Source organism: Hypanus sabinus, unplaced genomic scaffold (genome assembly GCF_030144855.1).
Source record: "Hypanus sabinus isolate sHypSab1 unplaced genomic scaffold, sHypSab1.hap1 scaffold_1095, whole genome shotgun sequence".
Classification (NCBI taxonomy): Eukaryota; Metazoa; Chordata; class Chondrichthyes; order Myliobatiformes; family Dasyatidae; genus Hypanus; species Hypanus sabinus.
Window position 1 is genome coordinate 122501 of NW_026779152.1, and position 10000 is coordinate 132500.

Below are 10000 nucleotides of genomic sequence, written 5' to 3' on the forward strand. Positions count from 1 at the left end.
CGCTCCGGTGAGGTCCGCACCTTCACCGCCTAGGTATGGAGCGCGTGTGTGCCTGCCTTCTCGGGATGGTCGACGGCCGCCCGCCCGGCCCCCGTCATTCGTGGGCGCAGCAGTCTCGTCCGCCGGCGGGGGAATCCGGCTGATCGATCGCGGTGCAAACGTGCGAATGCCCAACGTCCAATTCCGTCCGAAGCATGAAGACCTCGGTCGGTATCGGGCCGCCCCGCGGCAGACCCATCAACCCACCTCCGGAGATGGTAACGAGCCGAGCGTGGAAGTTCGCCGCACGTGTCGAGACCGTCGCTTCCACTCGGCCTCTCCCAAAGGTAGGACCGACCAAGCCGCATCGATCGGGGAACAGAGGTCTCCGCAGACGACACTCGCGAGGGCACCCGTGGCAGGCTGGTTCCCACACAAGTCTCCGTCACACAAAGTGCGTGCTCCCCTCCTAAAAGGCTTTTGGCTACCCGTCGGTCTGCCGGCCGTCGCCCACGGTTCCCGCTCAGACCCTGTCCGGAGCCCCTGGCGCGTCCTCGGACTTCCCGTCTGCCTTCACCTCGGTAAGCATTCAAAAGCCTTTTCTGTCTATAAAATCACTGTAAGTCGGAGCTCGCCTGGCCTCCCGCTTACTGAGTCCGAAATAACCCCCGAAAGGTTCACTTCGGCCTCCGCACTGTGTGTGTTGTGTTGTCTGTCTGTCTCGTGTGTCAACCGTACCACTGGAAATCCGTCTAAGTGCCTCTGGAAAACGTGTTCCCGAAAATCTCCGGGAACCCCGCCAATGCCCCCGTACAGAAATTGCATGTGTCAAGTCGGCGGGACGCCTGCCGGAAGTCCTGCCGGGCAGGTCGTACCTTGGCCCGGCCAGGCGGGGCAAATGCAACCTTCATAGCGCTCTCCGGGCCTAACTGGTTAACCGGCGCCGCGACTGACCGTACAACAATGACGTGTGTCAAACCGGCGGTAAGACGCCCGGAGCTCACGCCGGTCTCGTCGCACCTCGGGCCCGCCCGACGGGCTGGATCCGACCTTCACAGACTTCCGCCGTCAATTGGTTAACCGGCGCGGCGCCGGGAGCACGCGCCTCTGTCGGCGGTCGGCCCTCCGGTAGTGCCGCCGTGCATCGTCCGCTTCGGCCGGCAGCAGGGCCCCGAATCAGCCTTCATTCCGACTTCCGAGTTGGGACTTGGAATAATTTCGACTTCTGCCAAGGTCTCGGATCGGCGGTGGGACCTGCGGTAGTCCCACCGAAAATGCCGCCCCTCGGCCGGCACGGCCCTCCGAATACGTCCCCTCGCGGCTCACCGCAGCGGGACTTGGTCAGATTTTCGATCGGGCCGTAGCCCTATTTTTGGCGGAGGGACCTGCGGTAGTCCCACCGAAAATGCCGCCCCTCGGCCGGCACGACCCTCCGAATTCGTCCCCTCGCGTCTCCCCGCCGCGGGACTTTGTCAGAAAATCATTCGGGCAAGGTTTCGATTCGGCGGCCCGAGCACCGGTAGTCAGCCCGTATATGCTGCCCCTCGGTCGGCTTGGGCCTGCGGATACGTCCCGCTGACTGACTTCCGCCATTGGGAATTCGTCCGAAAATCCATACGGGCGACCTTGGGAAGCGTGCGGAAATACCGCCGCGCGGCCCGGGTTAACGAAGTGGGGAGGCCCGTAACGCCCGTCGACCACTCCTAAGTGGTCGAGAAAAACGCCTCCCCGTAAATCTCCGGAAACCCCGCCAATGCCCCCGTACAGAAATTGCATGTGTCAAAGGGGCGGCCGTATCTGACCCCGGCTGCCGAGCCTCTGGAACTCCTGCCCGGCTACGACCCTCAAATCCGACCCGCATCCAGACTTCCGGAGCGGACTCAGTTAACGAATTGCCACCGGGCAACTGGTTAACCGGCAGTTCTCGGACGGCTCGTTAGCCGTGCCGACCGACCCCCCCGGCCGTGCGGTGGAGCAAGACAACAGTCCCCGGGCGGGCAATCGAGTTCCCGACCGGGCCCTGGCAGATCGTTAACCGGCCCGACCGGGACAAGTCGTTAACCAACTTCGGCGTGACAAATGGTTAACCGGCCCGGCCGGGACAAGTCGTTAACCAACTTCGGCGTGACAAATGGTTAACCGGCCCGGCCCGGACAAGTCGTTAACCGACGTCGGCGTGACAAATGGTTAACCGGCCGGGCCGGGACAAGTCGTTAACCAGACCCGAGCCGGCACTTCGGTAACCGACCGGGTCCGGTGCTGTCATGCAGAACAGGACAGAGACTTAGGCAGCGGCCCGGCGCGGACAGTTCTTCCGTTCGCCGGCTCGGTGACAATTGGTTAACCGACCGGGCTCAGGCAAATCGTTAACCGACGTCGGCGTGACAAATGGTTAACCGGCTCGGCCGGGACAAGTCGTTAACCAACTTCGGCGTGACAAATGGTTAACCGGCCCGGCCGGGACAAGTCGTTAACCAGACCCCAGCAGGCACTGCGGTAACCGACCGGGTCCGGTGCTGACATGCAGAACAGGACAAAGACTTGGGCAGCGGCCCGGCGCGGACAGTTCTTCCGTTCGCCGGCTCGGTGACAATTGGTTAACCGACCGGGCTCAGGCAAATCGTTAACCGACGTCGGCGAGACAAATGGTTAACCGGCTCGGCCGGGACAAGTCGTTAACCAACTTCGGCGTGACAAATGGTTAACCGGCCCGGCCGGGACAAGTCGTTAACCAGACCCCAGCCGGCACTGCGGTAACCGACCGGGTCCGGTGCTGACATGCAGAACAGGACAGAGACTTAGGCAGCGGCCCGGCGCGGACAGTTCTTCCGTTCGCCGGCTCGTGACAATTGGTTAACCGACCGGGCTCAGGCAAATCGTTAACCGACTTCGGCGAGACAAATGGTTAACCGGCTCGGCCGGGACAAGTCGTTAACCAACTTCGGCGTGACAAATGGTTAACCGGCCCGGCCGGGACAAGTCGTTAACCAGACCCCAGCCGGCACTGCGGTAACCGACCGGGTCCGGTGCTGACATGCAGAACAGGACAGAGACTTAGGCAGCGGCCCGGCGCGGACAGTTCTTCCGTTCGCCGGCTCGTGACAATTGGTTAACCGACCGGGCTCAGGCAAATCGTTAACCGACTTCGGCGAGACAAATGGTTAACCGGCTCGGCCGGGACAAGTCGTTAACCAACTTCGGCGTGACAAATGGTTAACCGGCCCGGCCGGGACAAGTCGTTAACCAGACCCCAGCCGGCACTGCGGTAACCGACCGGGTCCGGTGCTGACATGCAGAACAGGACAGAGACTTAGGCAGCGGCCCGGCGCGGACAGTTCTTCCGTTCGCCGGCTCGTGACAATTGGTTAACCGACCGGGCTCAGGCAAATCGTTAACCGACTTCGGCGAGACAAATGGTTAACCGGCTCGGCCGGGACAAGTCGTTAACCAACTTCGGCGTGACAAATGGTTAACCGGCCCGGCCGGGACAAGTCGTTAACCAGACCCCAGCCGGCACTGCGGTAACCGACCGGGTCCGGTGCTGACATGCAGAACAGGACAGAGACTTAGGCAGCGGCCCGGCGCGGACAGTTCTTCCGTTCGCCGGCTCGTGACAATTGGTTAACCGACCGGGCTCAGGCAAATCGTTAACCGACTTCGGCGAGACAAATGGTTAACCGGCTCGGCCGGGACAAGTCGTTAACCAACTTCGGCGTGACAAATGGTTAACCGGCCCGGCCGGGACAAGTCGTTAACCAGACCCGAGCCGGCACTGCGGTGACCGACCGGGACCGGTGCTGACATGCAGAACAGGACAAAGACTTAGGCAGCGGCCCGGCGCGGACAGTTCTTCCGTTCGCGCCGGCTCGTGACAATTGGTTAACCGGCCCGGCTGGGACAAATCGTTAACCGACGTCGGCGAGACAAATGGTTAACCGGCTCGGCCGGGACAAGTCGTTAACCAACTTCGGCGTGACAAATGGTTAACCGGCCCGGCCGGGACAAGTCGTTAACCAGACCCCAGCAGGCACTGCGGTAACCGACCGGGTCCGGTGCTGACATGCAGAACAGGACAAAGACTTGGGCAGCGGCCCGGCGCGGACCGTTCTTCCGTTCGCCGGCTCGGTGACAATTGGTTAACCGACCGGGCTCAGGCAAATCGTTAACCGACTTCGGCGAGACAAATGGTTAACCGGCCCGGCCGGGACAAGTCGTTAACCAGACCCGAGCCGGCACTGCGGTGACCGACCGGGACCGGTGCTGACATGCAGAACAGGACAAAGACTTAGGCAGCGGCCCGGCGCGGACAGTTCTTCCGTTCGCGCCGGCTCGTGACAATTGGTTAACCGGCCCGGCTGGGACAAATCGTTAACCGACGTCGGCGAGACAAATGGTTAACCGGCTCGGCCGGGACAAGTCGTTAACCAACTTCGGCGTGACAAATGGTTAACCGGCCCGGCCGGGACAAGTCGTTAACCAGACCCCAGCAGGCACTGCGGTAACCGACCGGGTCCGGTGCTGACATGCAGAACAGGACAAAGACTTGGGCAGCGGCCCGGCGCGGACAGTTCTTCCGTTCGCCGGCTCGGTGACAATTGGTTAACCGACCGGGCTCAGGCAAATCGTTAACCGACGTCGGCGAGACAAATGGTTAACCGGCTCGGCCGGGACAAGTCGTTAACCAACTTCGGCGTGACAAATGGTTAACCGGCCCGGCCGGGACAAGTCGTTAACCAGACCCCAGCCGGCACTGCGGTAACCGACCGGGTCCGGTGCTGACATGCAGAACAGGACAGAGACTTAGGCAGCGGCCCGGCGCGGACAGTTCTTCCGTTCGCCGGCTCGTGACAATTGGTTAACCGACCGGGCTCAGGCAAATCGTTAACCGACGTCGGCGAGACAAATGGTTAACCGGCCCGGCCGGGACAAGTCGTTAACCAGTCCCGAGCCGGCTCTGCGGTAACCGACCGGGTCCGGTGCTGACGGGCAGAACAGGACAAAGACTTAGGCAGCAGCCCGGCGCGAACAGTTCTTCCGTTCCCCGGCTCGTGACGATTGGTTAACCGACCTCCGGTCCACCCTCCGAAAGTGCCGCCCCTCGGTCCGAACGTCGCTCCCAACACGTCCCCCGGCTGCTCCCCGCCGCGGGACCTTGTAGGTTTTGAATTCGGCGGAAGCCGTAGTTTTGGCCGAGCGCCATAACACGAGCCCTAGCCCCAGCCCAAGCCCTAACCCATATCCTAGCCCTAGCCCTAACCCTAACCCTAACCCCAGCCGTAACCCTAACCCAGGCCCTAACCCTAACGCTAACCCTAACCCCCGCCCTAACCCTAAACCTAACCCCAGCCCTAACCCTGAACCTAACCCTAACCCTAGACCTAACCCCAGCCCTAACCCTAGCCCTGGCCCTAACCCTAACCCTAAACCTGGCCCGAACCCAATCCCCGGGCGGGCAATCGGTTTGCCCGACCGGGCCCTGGCAAATCGTTAACCAACGTCGGCGAGACAAATCGTTAACCAACGTCGGCGAGACAAGTCGTTAACCAGCCCGGCCGGGACAAGTCGGTAACCAACGTCGGCGAGACAAGTCGTTAACCAACGTCGGCGAGACAAGTCGTTAACCAGCCCGGCCGGGACAAGTCGTTAACCAACCCTAATGCGGCGGGACTTGGAATAATTTCGACGTCTGCCGAGGACTGCGATGGGCGGTGCGATCTCCTGTAGTCCCGACGGAGGAGCCGCCCCTCGGCCGGCACGGCCCTCCGAAGACGTCCCCTCGCGGCCACCCGCCGAGGTATGACGCGTGCGGACCTGCCAGGAGCACAACCCAAACCTTAAAACTAACCCTGGCTATAGCACGAGCCCTAGCCCCAGCCCAAGCCCCAACCCATATCCTAGGCCTAGCCCTGACCCTAGACCCAACCCTAGCCCTAACCCCAGCCCTAACCCTAAAGCTAACCCCCGCCCTAACCCGAGCCCTAGCCCCAACCCGAACGCTAACCCTAACCCTAACCCCAACCCCAACCCTAGCCCTAAACCCAGCCCTAACCCTAAAGCTAACCCCCGCCCTCACCCGAGCCCTAGCCCCAACCCGAACGCTAACCCTAACCCTAACCCCAAACCCAACCCTAACCCTAACCCTAACCCTAGCCCCAGCCCAAGCCCCAACCCATATCCTAGCCCTAGCCCTGACCCTAGCCCCAACCCTAACGCTAACCCTAACCCCAGCCCTAACCCTAACGCTAACCCTAATCCTAACCCCAGCTCTAAGCCTAACCCCCGCCCTAACCCGAGCCCTAACCCCAACCCCGACCCTAACCCTAACCCTGACCCTAACCCTAACCCTAACCCTAACCCTAACCCTAACCCTAACCCTAACCCTAACCCTAACCCTAGCCCGAACCCAATCCCCGGGCGGGCAATCGGGTTGCCCGACCGGGCCCTGGCAAATCGTTAACCAACGTCGGCGAGACAAGTCGTTAACCAGCCCGGCCGGGACAAGTCGTTAACCAGCCCGGCCGGGACAAGTCGTTAACCAACGTCGGCGAGACAAGTCGTTAACCAGCCCGGCCGGGACAAGTCGTTAACCAGCCCGGCCGGGACAAGTCGTTAACCAACGTCGGCGAGACAAGTCGTTAACCAGCCCGGCCGGGACAAGTCGTTAACCAACCCTAATGCGGCGGGACTTGGAATAATTTCGACGTCTGCCGAGGACTGCGATGGGCGGTGCGACCTCCTGTAGTCCCGACGGAGGAGCCGCCCCTCGGCCGGCACGACCCTCGGAAGACGTCCCCTCGCGGCAAGCCAGCCGAGGTATGACGCGTGCGGACCTGCCAGGAGCACAACCCAAACCTTAAAACTAACCCTGGCCATAGCACGAGCCCTAGCCCCAGCCCAAGCCCCAACCCATATCCTAGCCCTAGCCCTGACCCTAGCCCCAACCCTAACCCTAACCCCAACCCTAACCCTAACCCCAGCCCTAACCCTAACCCCAGCCCTAACCCTAAAGCTAACCCCAACCCTAACCCTAACCCTAGCCCCAACCCTGACCCTAACCCTAACCCTAGCCCCAACCCTAACCCTAACCCTAACCCTAACCCTAACCCTAACCCTAACCCTAACCCTAACCCTAACCCTAACCCTAACCCTAGCCCGAACCCAATCCCCGGGCGGGCAATCGGGTTGCCCGACCGGGCCCTGGCAAATCGTTAACCAACGTCGGCGAGACAAGTCGTTAACCAGCCCTGCCGGGACAAGTCGTTAACCAACGTCGGCGAGACAAGTCGTTAACCAGCCCGGCCGGGACAAGTCGTTAACCAACCCTAATGCGGCGGGACTTGGAATAATTCCGACGTCTGCCGAGGACTGCGATGGGCGGTGCGACCTCCTGTAGTCCCGACGGAGGAGCCGCCCCTCGGCCGGCACGGCCCTCCGAAGACGCCCCCTCGCGGCAGCCCGCCGAGCTATGGCGCGCGGGGACCTGCCAGGAGCACAACCCAAACCTTAAAACTAACCCTGGCTATAGCACGAGCCCTAGCCCCAGCCCAAGCCCCAACCCATATCCTAGGCCTAGCCCTGACCCTAGACCCAACCCTAGCCCTAACCCCAGCCCTAACCCTAAAGCTAACCCCCGCCCTAACCCGAGCCCTAGCCCCAACCCGAACGCTAACCCTAACCCTAACCCCAACCCCAACCCTAGCCCTAAACCCAGCCCTAACCCTAAAGCTAACCCCCGCCCTCACCCGAGCCCTAGCCCCAACCCGAACGCTAACCCTAACCCTAACCCCAAACCCAACCCTAACCCTAACCCTAACCCTAGCCCCAGCCCAAGCCCCAACCCATATCCTAGCCCTAGCCCTGACCCTAGCCCCAACCCTAACGCTAACCCTAACCCCAGCCCTAACCCTAACGCTAACCCTAATCCTAACCCCAGCTCTAAGCCTAACCCCCGCCCTAACCCGAGCCCTAACCCCAACCCCGACCCTAACCCTAACCCCGACCCTAACCCTAACCCTGACCCTAACCCTAACCCTAACCCTAACCCTAACCCTAACCCTAACCCTAACCCTAACCCTAACCCTAGCCCGAACCCAATCCCCGGGCGGGCAATCGGGTTGCCCGACCGGGCCCTGGCAAATCGTTAACCAACGTCGGCGAGACAAATCGTTAACCAGCCCGGCCGGGACAAGTCGTTAACCAGCCCGGCCGGGACAAGTCGTTAACCAACGTCGGCGAGACAAGTCGTTAACCAGCCCGGCCGGGACAAGTCGTTAACCAGCCCGGCCGGGACAAGTCGTTAACCAACGTCGGCGAGACAAGTCGTTAACCAGCCCGGCCGGGACAAGTCGTTAACCAACGTCGGCGAGACAAGTCGTTAACCAGCCCGGCCGGGACAAGTCGTTAACCAACCCTAATGCGGCGGGACTTGGAATAATTCCGACGTCTGCCGAGGACTGCGATGGGCGGTGCGACCTCCTGTAGTCCCGACGGAGGAGCCGCCCCTCGGCCGGCACGGCCCTCCGAAGACGCCCCCTCGCGGCAGCCCGCCGAGCTATGGCGCGCGGGGACCTGCCAGGAGCACAAGCCAAACCTTAACCCTAACCCTGCCACTAACCCTAACCCTAACCCTGACGCCAGCCCTAACCCTAACACTAGCCCTAACTAACCCTAACCCTCACCCTCACCCTAAAACGCCCAGTCTTTGTAACTGGGCGTACGTCGGTCCCGCAGCGGCGCGCGGCTAATCCGCCCCTGGACCTGCTAGCACCTTCTGCGAATACCGGCGAAGACGCTGACCCAGCCAGCCAGCCAGCCAACGCGCTCGTCTGTGCCGGCACACTGCAGCTCGGCAACCGGGGAGCCCACAGCCAAGCCCTCGCGAGGCTGCTGTAGCTGGCCCACCCACCCACCTCCCCCAAAGACGGGTCGTGTGGGAGCCAGGTGTCCGGACCCGGGCTGCGGTTAACCATTTACCCGCGTGCAATTCGTTAACCGACTCTGCTTCGGAAGTCCCGATGCGGGACGGATTTGCCGGCCGCTGCCGGCCCGGAGTTCCAGAGACCCGGCCGCCGGGGTCAGATTCGGCCGCCCCTTTGACACATGCAATTTCTGTACGGGGGCATTGGCGGGGTTCCCGGAGATATATGGGGAGGCGTTTTTCTCGACCACCTAGGAGTGGTCGACAGGCGGTACGGGCCTCCCCACTTCGTTAACCCGGGCCGCGCGGCGGCATTTACGGGCGAACGGCGACTTCGCCCGTCCGTCCGTCCGTCCGTCCGGCCGGACGGATTTTCCCACCGATTCCCACTGGCGGAAGTCCGCATGGGGACCGATTCGGTGGCCTCTGCCGGCCGGGGGGTCGCCCTCCTCGGGCAGCCTGCCGGTGCCCGGGCCGCCGAGTCGGAACCTTGGCCGAATGAATTTCGGACAAAGGCCCCGATGCGGAAGTCCGTAAGGGGGCCGATTCGGAGGGCTGTGCCGGCCGGCCGGCCGGCGACACTTTCGGCCGGACCACCGGAGCTCCCCGCGAGTCCCGACTCCGAGACTTGGAGTCCCGGGCGGGCGGGCGGGCGGGAGCCACGGTCGAGGCGCGGCATCCGTCCACGGTGGGACCACCACCAGCGGAGGGCCGCCCGTCGACCGAGGCGAGCTAGCTCCGGTCGAACGCAGCGGCGCCGGTTAACGAAGAGGCGCCTGAATTTACCGCCCACACCGACAACACTAATTATGCCCATCGGCGCGCCGCGAAGTCGGCTGGGCAACTCGTTAACCAACCCGATCTGCGCGCAGCAGCTGGCCCGGGCAACTGGTTAACCGAGCCGGACTTCCTGATTCGGCGTGCACCAAGTCCGGGCGGGGCAACTCGTTAACCGACGCACCGTCTGTACCAGCAGCCGCGGCCAAGTCCGGGCGGGGCAACTCGTTAACCGACCGAACCCCACGCACCGTCTCTACCAGCAGCCGCGGCCAAGTCCGGGCAGGGGGCAGCATCTGGCTGACCGAAGCGGCGGGGAAAGCTTTC